The sequence below is a fragment of the Rhinoderma darwinii genome, chromosome 13 (assembly GCF_050947455.1).
Source record: "Rhinoderma darwinii isolate aRhiDar2 chromosome 13, aRhiDar2.hap1, whole genome shotgun sequence".
In the NCBI taxonomy this organism is placed as follows: Eukaryota; Metazoa; Chordata; class Amphibia; order Anura; family Rhinodermatidae; genus Rhinoderma; species Rhinoderma darwinii.
In genome coordinates, this window is record NC_134699.1 from 11,234,489 (window position 1) to 11,247,966 (window position 13,478).

The window sequence follows — 13,478 nt, forward strand, 5'->3', positions numbered from 1 at the left end:
TTAAGGCCTAAAATGGGCTGGTCACTAAGGGGTTAATACGTACAATGTTTGTCAGAGTTTTTCCGCTACAGTGGTTTTCCTCATTAAAGTTAACGTGGAAAAACCAAAAACACCCCAATTCCACATCTTGTGTATAAGGACAGGGTGCCACACAAAGTTTAGACATGGCTAATGTATAGGGGGAGTGTAGGAAATTGCACGTGTACATAAGGGTATGTTCACACGAGGGCGTTCATAACGGCTGAAATTACGGGGATGTTTCAGCCTGAAAACATCCCCGTAATTTCAGCTGTAACGGCATGTGCAGGCGCTTGTACGCCGCGTCCATTACGGAGGTAATTGGCGCTGCTATTCATTGGAGTCAATGAATAACGGCTCCAATTACGCCCAAAGAAGCGACAGGTCACTTCTTTGACGCGGGCGTCTATTTACGTGCCGTCATTTGACAGCGGCGCGTAAATATACGCCTCGTGTGAACAGACAAACGTCTGCCCATTGCTTTCAATGGGCAGATGTTTGTCAACGCTATTGAGGCGCTATTTTCGGACGTAAATCGGGGCAAAAACGCCCGAATTACGTCCGTAATTAGTGCGTGTGAACATACCCTAACTGTTTCATGAGCCTTTGCTTTGTGGTTGATAAATCATTATATGGAGTACCCCCACGCATGTTGCGGATTTGTTGCAGATTTTCGGTAGCGTTTCCCGTGTTACATGCGGTTTTCACTTCTACATTGAAAAGGGTGAAATCCACGGTGAACATCCATAACAGAATGAGCATGCTGCTCTGATTTCTGTGTAGAAAATGTTCTGCATCATGTGGATGAGATTTGTTCATGTATCTCATCCACATGGCTGGCACTGTAAGGGTGCATTTAGACGAACGTGTAATACGTCCGTGCAACGTGCGTGATTTTCACGCGCCTCTCACGGACCTATGTTAGTCAATGGGGCCGTTCAGACAGTCCGTGATTTTCACGCAGCGTAAAACTCACGACATGTCCTATATTTGTGCGTTGTTCGCGCATCACGCACCCATTGAAGTCAATGGGTGCGTGAAAATCACGCGCAGCACACGGTAGCACTTCCGTGTGATGCGCGTGATTCGCGCAACAGCAGTCAAAACTATGATTGAAAACAGAAAAGCACCACGTGCTTTTCTATTTCCAAACATATAAACAGAGTGTCATAATGATGGCGGCTGCGCGAAAGTCACGCAGCCACGCATCATATGCTGCTGACACACGGAGCTGTTATGTACCTTTTGCGCGCGCAAAACGCAGTGTTTTTTACGCGCGCAAAACGCACACACTCGTGTAAATCCAGCCTAAGGGTGCATTTACAGGAGTCTTTTACAGCGGCACGGTAAAAAGCAGATCAACCGCACGCGGTTTTACCATGAATGGTCATGGTTTTGCAATGTGGTTTTCACCCGTGCAGTTTTTACAGGTGAAACCTGTAAAATACATTTGTGAATACAGAAAGGAAGAACCATTGTAAAAAAAAATGTAATGCGTTTTTTACAATGCAGCCAAAAACTCATGTAAGTGCGCCGAAAACCGCTGCAGATTTTCCATGCGCAAATCTGCACAAAAAGTCTGCAGATACATCTAAGGGCCTGTTCACATCACCGTTCGCTTTCCGTTCCGGGGTTCCGTCTAAGGTTTCCGTCGGGTGAACCCCGCAACGGAAAGTGAAAGCACAGCTTCCATTTCAGTCACCATTGATCTCAATGGTGACGGAAACATCGCTAATGGTTTCCATTTGTCACCATTCCGGCAGGTTTCCAGTTTTCCGACGGAATCAATAGCGCAGTAGACTCCGCTATTGATTCAGTCGGAAAACCGGAAACCTGCCGGAATGGTGACGAACGGAAACCATTAGCGATGTTTCCGTCACCATTGAGATCAATGGTGATTGAAACGGAAGCTGAGCTTTCACTTTCACTTTCCGTTGCGGGGTTCACCCAGCGGAAACCTCAGACGGAACCCTGGAACGGAAATGAACGGTGATGTGAACAGGCCCTTAGGCCTCATGCACAAAAACGTGTTTTTGCAGCTGAAACTCATCCACAAATCTGCGGGTGAATTGCAGTCCCATTTCTATGGGCCCACGCACACGACCGTGGTTTCCACGCTCCAAGCATTGCCCAGGAGCCTGGACCGAAAAAAGACAGGACAGGTCTTATTACGGCCGCATTTTGCGATCCAGGGTCATTGAAATGAATGTACACAGCCATGTGCACGGCCCATGATTTGTGGGCGGCTTGCAGGTGACACTCCGCGCCCGTCTGAGCCGCAAATCACGGGCCATGCACACCACTACAGTCGCGTGCATGAGGCCTTATACACGGGGCAAAAGTGTGATGATTATAAGGCTGGATTCACACAAGGTCATTACGTCCGTAATTGACGGACGTATTTCGGCCGCAAGTTCCGGACCGAACACAGTGCAGGGAGCCGGGCTCCTAGCATCATACTTATGTACGATGCTAGGAGTCCCTGCCTCGCTGGCGGACAACTGTCCCGTACTGTAATCATGTTTTCAGTATGGGACAGTTGTCCGGCAGCGAGGCAGGGACTCCTAGCATCGTACATAAGTATGATGCTAGGAGCCCGGCTCCCTGCACTGTGTTCGGTCCGGGACTTGCGGCCGAAATACGTCCGTCAATTACGGACGTAATAACCTTGTGTGAATCCAGCCTAACCATAAACAGCATGAATTTCAACCACACCTTGTGAATGGGATTTCATATAACTCCACTTACTACAGTAACATTTGTCCCCAGCAATAGTATCCTATACTAGCCACCGCGTGTAAATATGGCCGGCTTAAAACCCCAACATAAGTACATTTTCCACTACCATTTGGGTAAATCCAACTTTGGATAACTTTAAAAGCTTGGGAGCAGGAAGTCTCTAGAAAATGTTCACAGCCAAAATGAATGCAGGAAAACAAAATTTCGGGCGTTCACTTCACCAGCTCTGCTGCACAGGAGAACGACAGATTTCTCCATACAGATAAATAAGAATTCCAGTGGACAGCGATCTACACAGAAGAGAGGGGGCTCCGTAGCAAAGATCAAACTGGACCCCCCCCCCCATTCCTTCTTTAAAGATCTCATAGCAGCCACATGGCCATCCTCTATGGTCGGTACACACTTGCCAGTGGGTTTATTCCATCATGGCTAATAACCTGCAATAAATGGCTCAATGCAAGCTCTGATGCAGTCATGGGTGGGTTTTAACAATATTTGGTCTCTTGTACCATTGTGCGGCTATGAGAAGCTTCATTTATATTTGGCCGATCTTTGTAAGTTTTTAGACATTTCAGATAATACTTTGTTGCTTACGTACTAAAAGGCCTTTAGTGCAAGCAAATACCCATGGCTGAATGGACTACCACCATTATGGAGAAATCTGATGACTTCCCGTGCAGCCGAGGTGGTGAAGTGATCTCCAGACATTATTATTTTCCAGCCTTCAGTTCTTGAGCACACAGCCAAGTCTGTTTCTAAGTTTATATGTTGACAAGGAATGTCGAAATTGAGAAAATGATGGGCTCTAATTGGAGAAGCGTTACCGGTGAGCCGCACGGAGAACGAGTGCTGATTAACTAAGAACTTGATTTGCTCTGCTTCGAGTGAAACAAAAGTATTTCAACAACTGCTACTCCGCAGCTCTAAATGCAATAAACATAACAGATTTCCTCTCGCAGATCTGCAAAAATAATTAAAAGCTACTTAAAGACCCATAGACAGAGCGGCATTGAAGTTTATCGTCTGTGAGACTCACGATTAACCCTTTAGCAACTTGCAACAAAAAAATATCCCTGATTCATATATCATTACTTCTTATATAATAAATGCTCATGCATGTAGCAGAGCCATGTGCAAGAGGCTGTATGGCAGCAGATGTAGACCCTGCTTCGTGTGGCACTGTATTTTAGGGTTATTCTCGCCAAGAAGCAATGCTTATAGGGGAGAATACCGCCATATTATGGCAACCGATAGTTAATGCTACACTTATGAAATCGGAGGCATACAGGTGCCGTATGGCCCTATAGAAGTCTATGGGTGCCGTATTACTGCACAGTACAACTTGGAGTTAGTGCAGAACTATATTACGGCCATGTGCATAAGGCCTTACAAAACCTTGGCAGCACGTCAATTGTATTTACGAAAACGCTGCTTAATTGTTGCGGGTTTTCCCCATTGATTTCAATGGGGAGGTAAAACCCTCAACAAATAGCAGTTGTGTTTTTTTGCGTCAGGTTTGCTGCGATTCCACTGCAAAAAACGCAACTCAAAAAAAAAAATCGTATACTTACCCAGAAGACCGTTTGTTCGTCCAGGCCGGCCTCCTGGGATGACGTTTCATCCCATGTGACCGCTGCAGCCAATCCAAGAGGCCGGCCTGGATGACATCAGAGGGCCGGCCCCCTGGTCTGACGCTTCATCCCATGTGACCGCCACTGCAGCCAATCACAGGCTGCATTAGTCTCCTGGGATGAAACGAGATCCCAGGAGGTCGGCCTGCTAGGAGGCCAGCTTAGTGCTGTCGTTTTCCGCAGCGGACATTCCGGGCGAAAAACTGCACCACAGTTTGGTGCGATTTTTCGGCCGGAATTCCCTGCGGCGCACAGGGGGATACGCTACGTGCTTATACGCAGCGTATCCACCCCGTGTGAACTCAGCCTTATATTGCCGTCTTATATGACAGTAGTGCCTCCTCAAGCAACAGGGCCTTAGTGTAACGGCAACCACCTATATTTACACTCCAGCACAAAAGCTATATTGTTACAGATACCATTGAATGTGTGTTCTCTGGAGCTAGATATTTGTTACTTTATCTGTTACTTAATATATTGTCGTGTAAGGCTCTGGTGCACAGTAAATGCAAATGCCAAAGGGCTCCACAGATCACTTTTACATGCAACACTGGGTGCAATAAGGTTTTCTTTGTCCATGGGCGATAAAAAAAATACACGACAAACACGGTCATTATAAAGCAAAAGAAATCATATACAATATATAGTACTGCACAGGAGACTCTTCAATATTGGTACCTGTGGCAGTGATCATCTATGCATTATTCTGATGGTCTCTCACCAACAAAGATGCCAATTAACTAAAACCAAAAGGACATATTAATACTACATTATAAAACAACCCCCATAGATCATTCTGATGTATTGTTTTTCTCATGCCGCCATACATCTTCTCCCATCTCTGTATTTGAGCTATGTATTTTCACATTATATTTTCTACACAGTTGCATTGACAGATTACAGCATGGGACGGGATCTGCAAAGAAAAAGCTAATATGTATTGGCAGCTAATTCTTGCGTTTTATTCAAAAGTAACACAATATAAACATTTCTGTCTGATGATAGACACTGCCAAAAATTATATTGACAGCCAATAAATTCAGTTTACAATATAATGAGGTCAGGCAAAAACAAAGTCTGTAAGGACCCACCTGTACCTGGGGATAATTACATGCTGCACTTATAACCTCAATGAATGGGAATGAGTGGCAGTACCGGTCACAGCCACTACCTAATGTACGGCACTGTGTCTGGCAATTAAGAGGTTGTAGCGGTCGTCGGAGTGCCACAGCTCCTTCAATCAGCTGATCGGTGGAGGTGCTAGAAGTCAGACTCCCACCGATATCATATTGATGACCTATCCTAAGGATATAGGTCATAGAAAAGTCCCGGAAACCTCTTTAATAATATCATCAGAGCCAGTTTTGTATAGATAAAGGTGAAGCCCTGAAGCAAAAGCGGCCATTGTTCCTTCACATTAAAAGGGTGGTCCCATCAGGACTATCCTGCTTCTTAATGCAGACCTGCGGGCTATCAGCGGATTGCTGTGGGTTTGAGGACTGTAGCATCCAATGTTTGCAGCAGTTCTCCGCTAATAGGGGAGGCCCTGAGAGTGGAATACCCATCTACAATGTCCATATTCTCTAATAGGGTATATAAAAAAGGGCTGACCTAAAAAAGGACAACCTCATTTTGCCTGAAAGATTTGCCTTTGTTATGTATGTTTGCAAGAATTGGCAATTAAATTCTACGCTCTGATAATTGTTATATCACCTTTTTCCTCCTTCAGGATATCAGAAAATCTTGCACTGTTGGAGATGATCATAACCATTGTCTCTAGTTGAAATAAGGATTCGAAAACTATGTTTGTCTGAAAAATATTCCCTGTCTGAATGACACTCCGCTGAGAGAGCAGAGTTCTCTTCAGAATCGAAATGGGGATTGTTTGGATATTTTCTCCCCTTCTGCTAAGTTCACTGCATTTAAAGTATATTAAAAGCAAATGATCATATGGACTACCTTTCAATTCCTCTTTGTAATGCTTAAGCGTAGCATGAAATGCTATTACGGCTAATGGCCTCCGCAGTTTGAGAGAAGAATACAAGTCGAATATGCTGAAATGCCACATTTTCAGAGCAGAAGAGGGACAGGCTTTTAGACTTGGTTTGCATTTGTGACTCTAAATTATCCACACGGAAAGGAATGTTTGAAAGCTGCAGACAGAATTGAATGCATTAGCATCTAGAATTCGACATAATTATGAAAATTTAATTTCTCTCACCAACATCTGTTGGCTCTTTATAACCAGGTGTAGGGAATTGAGCTGTGACTCTAAGGCTGGGTGAACCACGGAAAAACGCACCAATTTGCATGGAAAAAGCGCACTTAAACCGCGACATAGGAACCCAGTCTAACACTTACCAAACGTGTTATGTTTCATAATGCCGGCCCTTGGTTCCTAAGCATTTAAAAGGGTTATCCAGAGCGAGAAAATTATATGTCAATCATCAAATCACATAAAATTAGGTGACTTACTCATAGGCTATGTTTACACGGGGCGGATGCATTGCATGAAAGTACACCGCGTGGTGGCCGCAGGGAAATTCGGCTTGAAAAAAAATGACCCAAATTGTGGTGCAGTTTTTCGCCCCCGGGATGTCCGCTGCGGAAAACTGCAGTTTGCTACTTACGTAGACATGGCAACGCGTCCCTCTGCCGTCCTGCAGGCCAGCCTCCTGGAAATGACATTTCATACCATGTGACCGTTGCAACAGTCATATGGGATGAACAGTCATCCCAGGCGGCCGGCCTAGATGAAGAAATACAGAATTCTGCTATTTGTTATGGGTCTTACCTCCCCATTGAATTCAATGGGGAAACCCCGTAACAAATAAGCGATTGCGCAAATACAACCGACATGCTGCAGATTTAAAAAAAACGCACCACGTTTTTTCCGCTCATCCTTTACTCAGCGTGTGGATGAGGTATGCTCAAATCTCATCCACTTTGCTTCTACTGTATTATGCTACAGATTTTCCGCAACAAAATCCGTTGTGGAAAATCTGCAGTATTTACGCTACGTGTGAACTTACTGATGTAGTGTTTCTAACTGTTATTCGCCCATTTCCCGTCTGAGAACACAATCACGTGTTGTCAGTAGTTCAGTCGTTTTTGCCACTTTGATCATGCGCCAATACAGGCTCACATGACCAAGATCACTTCCTCTTCTCTGGTGTCGGCGCGTCATCAAATCATGTGACCGCAAGGGGACTAGCAGAGAATCGATGCAGATGAAATAAACCTGTCCCTTCTTACAGAGCTGTCTTGGCGTCTCCTTGACCAGCGCATGCGCATTGTAACACAGCAGAGCGGAGATGAAGGAGCTGAGGGGAAAGAAGGGGATGACAGGACTTGTAGTATTCAGGGAATTTGTGAACGGCAATAGAGTTACACCGGAGTACGTTGAGTAATGAGAAAATATGTTTTGTGCACATATTTGTGTCTTTTTTTTTTTTATGGTACCCAGATTACTCCTTTAAGGGGCTGTCCAGGCAGGGGGCGTTTTTTTGTGGCCTATTCTCAAGATAGGCAATCAGTAAATGATCAGTGGGGGTCGGACACCCGGACCCCGCACCGATCAGATATTCCGGCTGCCTCTGGACATCGGATGTTATGCTGTCCTCATAGCGGCCGTGCTGCAGTACTGCTACTCGGAACACATTCACTTAAAAAGGAGCAGAACTGCAGTATGGCAGCACGACCGCTATACTGTGACTGGAGCCATCTGCTTACGGCACTGACATCCGGCGCCCAGAGGCAACCTGAGCAGCTGATCGGTGCAGGGTCCGGGTGTCAGACCCCCACCGATCATATACTGATGACCTATCCTGTGGATAGGTCATCAGTATAAAAAAACATTTGCATTACATTACATTGAACAAGTGGCTTTGTGAGGAAAGGACACAGAACTAGTAGCGTCAACGTCTCAGTCTTGAGGAAATTTGGAACGTATCGGCTGCACTGCTGTCAATGAATGTGCACTGCACAGCAATGAAATCACAATGTTCACACAGAATTTTTTGGATTTCAATGGAAGGCGGAGGCGCCGGCTTTTAGCCGCTCTCAGCGGTATTTTCTTTCTTGCCGCAGTTCCGCCTCTGTTCTCCCATTGAATTCAATGGAGGCAAAAAAAGCGTTTTTCGCATCATTTTTTTGCCTGTGGAGCTCAATGGCCGCGGGCAAAAAACGACGCAAAAACCGCGGCAAGGAAGTGCAGGCAGCTCAAAATCTGAGGCCTCAAATTTTGAGGCAGATTTTTTCTGCTTGCAAAATCCTCAGTATATCTGTCCTCCACTTTTAGAGCAAATGTTCTAAACAGCAAAGGATCTTGTTAAGTGCAGATAAAAGGAGAACAACTTGACCGGGTTCGGTACTTTCGCCATTTCTGAAACATTGGAAGTCTCCGCATGTTGCAGTGACAGCACTTTCTGTTGTGCTCTCATTGCCCAGTGCCCTACCCATAGATCTACGCAGGAGGGTAACTAGGAAAGACTGGGCCCTATAGATCCACGCATTACCAGCTGTTGACATTAGACACAAACATATCATTTGCATGCATCTCTATCAGGGTGGCAGCGTCCTCCGTCTTCACATTGGTTCTCTGAGCCCTCGGTATTTCCTACAACATGACTGACAAAATGATGCTACAGAGGTTCAATTACTTTTGAACTTTGTTTAAAAGGGAAAAAGGTGCAAGGGTTTCGTTTTTTTTCTTATCTCGCAAAGTACTCTCCGCACATCAAATGTCAAATCCTGGAGCAGAATTACCACTCGAGATCCATACTGAATATAAACGAAACACAACTGCTTCAAAAGCCTCAATCCAACATAGTAGTTTTCTATGTCTGGATATATGCAGGATGGAAATACTGCAGATTCTCCGCACCGTTTCTGCAGCAAAATCTGCATATAAGGCCTAGTTCACACGGCGCTAAAAACAAAACTACATGTAAGCGCTTTTTAAACTACAGGTGTTTTGTACGCGTTTTGTGCACGTTTTTGGCGCGTAGTTAGGACTCCCATTGACTATGGGAATTAGGAGCCTTTTTGGTGAGTTTTACGCAAAAAACAATTGACCTGATGCTTCTCTTTTTACACGATGTGTTTTTAAACATGTGCGCGTAAAAAAATGCGACGTATGCACTAACAATGCGTTTTCCCATGCATTTTTTACGCACTTTCCGGCTTGTAAAACGCGCCGAAAAACACGTAAAAAACAAGGACTAATGTAATTAGGACTCCCATTGACTAAGGGAAGTAGACGCATTTTCGGCACGTTTTACGCGCCAAAGGCCCTATGCATAAGTGTGTGTGATTGATGGGTTTTTCATTGCGTTTTACACGCCGAAAAACTCGTCAATAAACGCATGATATAAACTTCCCATTGACAGCAATGGGAAAGCGCATTGTTAATGCATATGACGCAGTTTTTTTTAAAAAAAACAGTCACGTAAAATAAGAAGCGTCCGGGCTGAACGCACACAAAAGACAACGAAAATGCCTGTATTTAAAAATGTAAAAAAAGGCTTTTTTTTTATCGTCGTGTGAACGAGGCCAAAGAATTGATCCGTTTTTTTTTACAAGATGCATTTTCTTAAAACATGCGCGCGTAAAAAACACATTGTGTGCACTAACGGCGCACTTTCCCATTGATGTCAATGGGAGGCTTAAATCATGTGTTTGACACGTTTTTCGGCACTTGAAACGTGCCTAAAAATGTGTCACATACAAGCCGTGTATGTGACACGTCTGATACGATTTTGCTCCTTCTACATTAAAAAGGTTGACTCGGACCATTTTTCATGGACCCGATTCACCTGCTAAAGTGAATGGGTCCGTGAAGACTATCAGGTGCTACTCGGATGTCATCAAAAACGGCCCGAGTGGCACAACGGTCATGTGCATGAGGTATTAGGAGCATGTGGATTATTTTTCTTCATTTCTCATCCACATGGCTGTAATCAGTGGTGGATTTTCTGCGTGGAAATTCTGTACAGAAAAACCACAGCATTTCCATCCCGTGTGACGTGTCCTTCATTCTTGTGTAACCACTTACGATTCTGAACACAGTAGATATAATGAATATAGACCAACACACTTTAAAATGACAAAACACTTTAGCTTCAATGCTTGTTTTTCTAAGCAAAAAAATATATAAAAATCATAAACAAGGCAATGTGTTTGTGTATGCGGTGATCATAACAAGGCCATTACGATATTTATGACATAGGAATCGTTTTTCTGAACAAATTGTTTTTCTGATACATAAATGCTACTAAAATACATAATCAATCTGCAGAGTTTAATATTTATCAAAAAGCATTATAAATGAAGACCACCAGAGTCATGTAATTCTGTCACTTCGTGTTGTCATTGACAGCCACTCTCATTCTCCTGAGAAGGAACGGGAGGTTGTCACAACCTCAACCCCCATTACTATCCTCATTGTTATTGTCTATAGTAAATCTCTCCTTTTGTGGAGCTTTGCTAGTTTGTATTGTACATAAATCCAGTTCTATGCACAGAATAAATGATAGTAAAAAAACCACATACAAGGAGCTTTATTCAAGAGCTCTGGTGCAACCGCCTCTGGTCTCTGCTTTGCATAAAAATAGAAAATTCAGCACTGGCAATCACCGTTTTAATTAAATGTCCGCTCTCCTGACATGTCTGTTTTAAGTAAATGCTTGCATTCCCCATAAAATAGTTTTAGGCCTTGTTCACACAGAGTTTTTTGGAGCTGTTTTTGATGTGGAAACTGTGCCAAAAAACGTCTGAAAACGCCACCCATTAATTTCAATGGGAGGCGGAGGCGTTTTTCCCGTGAACGGTAAAATACTGCTCGCGGGGAAAAAACAGCGACATGCCCTTTCTTCGGGTGCTTCCATCTCTGACCTCCCATTGACATCAATGGGAGGCAGAGAAAGCGGTTTTCTATGCCTTTTTTCCTGAAAGAATTTTGAGGCAGAATTTTCCACCTGCAAAAAACGCTGTGTGAACAGGGCCTCAGGAATTTTCAGGCAGATTTTGACCTGCCAGCAGAACATTTGCCGCGTTTTTCGCCCGTGGCCATTGAGCACCACGGGCAAAAACCGCAGCGTAAAGTGCGATCTCAGCCTCCCATTGATGTGGGAAGTCAGAGATGGAAACGGCCGAACGGGCATGTCGCTTCTTTTTCCCCGCAAGCGTTTTTTTACCGCTCGCGGGGAAAAAAACACCTCCACCTCCCGCATCAAAAATAGCACTAAATAACTCAGTGTGAACATACCCTTAGACTCTTTTCTTAGGACTCTGTATTGTGCTATTACCAATTGTCAATTTATTCATACATTTCCAGGAGGAATTACAGAGGAACGGCACAAACATTCTGAGCAAAGATAATCCAATATTGTTATTTCATGGTCAATACAAGTATTTACTAAACAGACATGTCAGGAGAGGTGATGGGACCACTTCAAATTTTTTACCATTCTAAATAATCCCGATATCCCTAGCGATTCATGGTCTACATTCAGCTGCTAAGGCTGTTTCAAACAAGCGACCATGTAAATGTATCTTTGCTTGAATATCTTCATTTGCATGGCACAGGCCTCTGGTTACAGTAACAATGCCAGCAGACTATCCACAGGACCACACACCTTTCTGGCCTCTAGAGCAGGGTATGAAGGGAGGAGTAAACACAACGATAATTGGAATTTTATCTGTGACAGAAGCTGAACCCTACTGACTCCGGCTGTGATCAGGGAACCAGTGAATGAATTCAGTGTTTCTCCTGGCACAATCCAACGGACAAAACCGGGAGATCTGTGGCGTGAAAAGATAATTAGTAACTCTGCTGCATTAATTACTCTTCTAATATTCCCTATCTTTCCCCAGCCAGCACACCGGTGGGCATCGCGTGTTCATGCTGATGTCAGTCATACGCCTGCTATACACTGCAACATATAAATATGCAGCATTTTAATGTAGGAATATATGTGACTGCTCTTTTTATTGCCAACACCAATCCTACAAAACCGTATGAGCAGAAAATTAAGCCAGTGCTTAACCTTATTGCAGATGACCATGATAGAAACTAGAATCCAGAGGCTGACAAATGAATGAAGATTTCCGAAATGTTATAGTTCACTTTTATTTATATTCTTGATATTTATAGAATCATGACCACGCATTTATGGAGATTTTTGTAGCAATTATATATTACTAAGGGCTCATTCAGACGAGCGTGTTCCTCGTCCGTGTGCTGTGCGTTGAAATAATTTACAGCAGACGGACCCATTAATTTTAATGGGGCTATTCAGACATGCGTGAGTTTTCATGCAGCGAGTGTCCATTGCGTGAAATTCACTGCATGTCCTATATTAGTGCGTGAAAACCACGGACAGCACACGGACGACATCCGTGTGCTGTCCGTGCTTCACGCATCAGTTACAAAGAAATGCAGAGAAATTTTTTTTAAAAAGTGCTTTCACGGACGTGAAAAACGCATGCCCCGCAAAGCATCACTGATGCCAATATGCAACGCACACTGATGGCACACGGACGCTGCGTTTTTTACGTGTGAAAATCGGACACGCTCTTTTGAATGTAGCCCAAGGTGTTGCTGAAAAAAATAGATATTGCTTGTAGCGGAGGAGCCCCATCTAGCCACCAAAGTCTTACATGGTTCTCGCTGATCGGGAGATCTACGGGTGTTTTACAAAGAGTCACTTCCTATACAGGTTCCAGGGCACGTCATGAAAAACACTGCACTGAGCATACAGTCACACTGCACGAGCGGCAAAGGCTCCCTAGATCGGTGGAAACCACATATGTAACACTTTGGGTCTGGCACTCTGGGCAATATATGTATTTTCAGCTTTATACTGCAGTATCAATTTAATTACCAGCAATTTGAGAAGAGCAAAATGTTTTCTTCTAAATGTTGAAAAAATAAGAAAGGAGATTTAAAATACATTATATGGAGTGTGGGTTTCCTCCGGGTTCTCCAGTTTTCTCCCACAAGCCAAGAACATACAGATAGGTCAATTGGCTGTCTATGAAATTGTCCATATAGTGTACGTGTATCTGAGATAGGGAACATAGATTGTG

General features: G+C 43.9%; 1 protein-coding gene across 2 annotated transcripts in view; it reads right to left on the reverse strand.

Moving 5' to 3' along the window:
* CDH4 (cadherin 4) overlaps positions 1–13,478 on the reverse strand; it is a 537,863-nt gene that overhangs the window by 453,252 nt on the left and 71,133 nt on the right. The window lies entirely within an intron of this gene.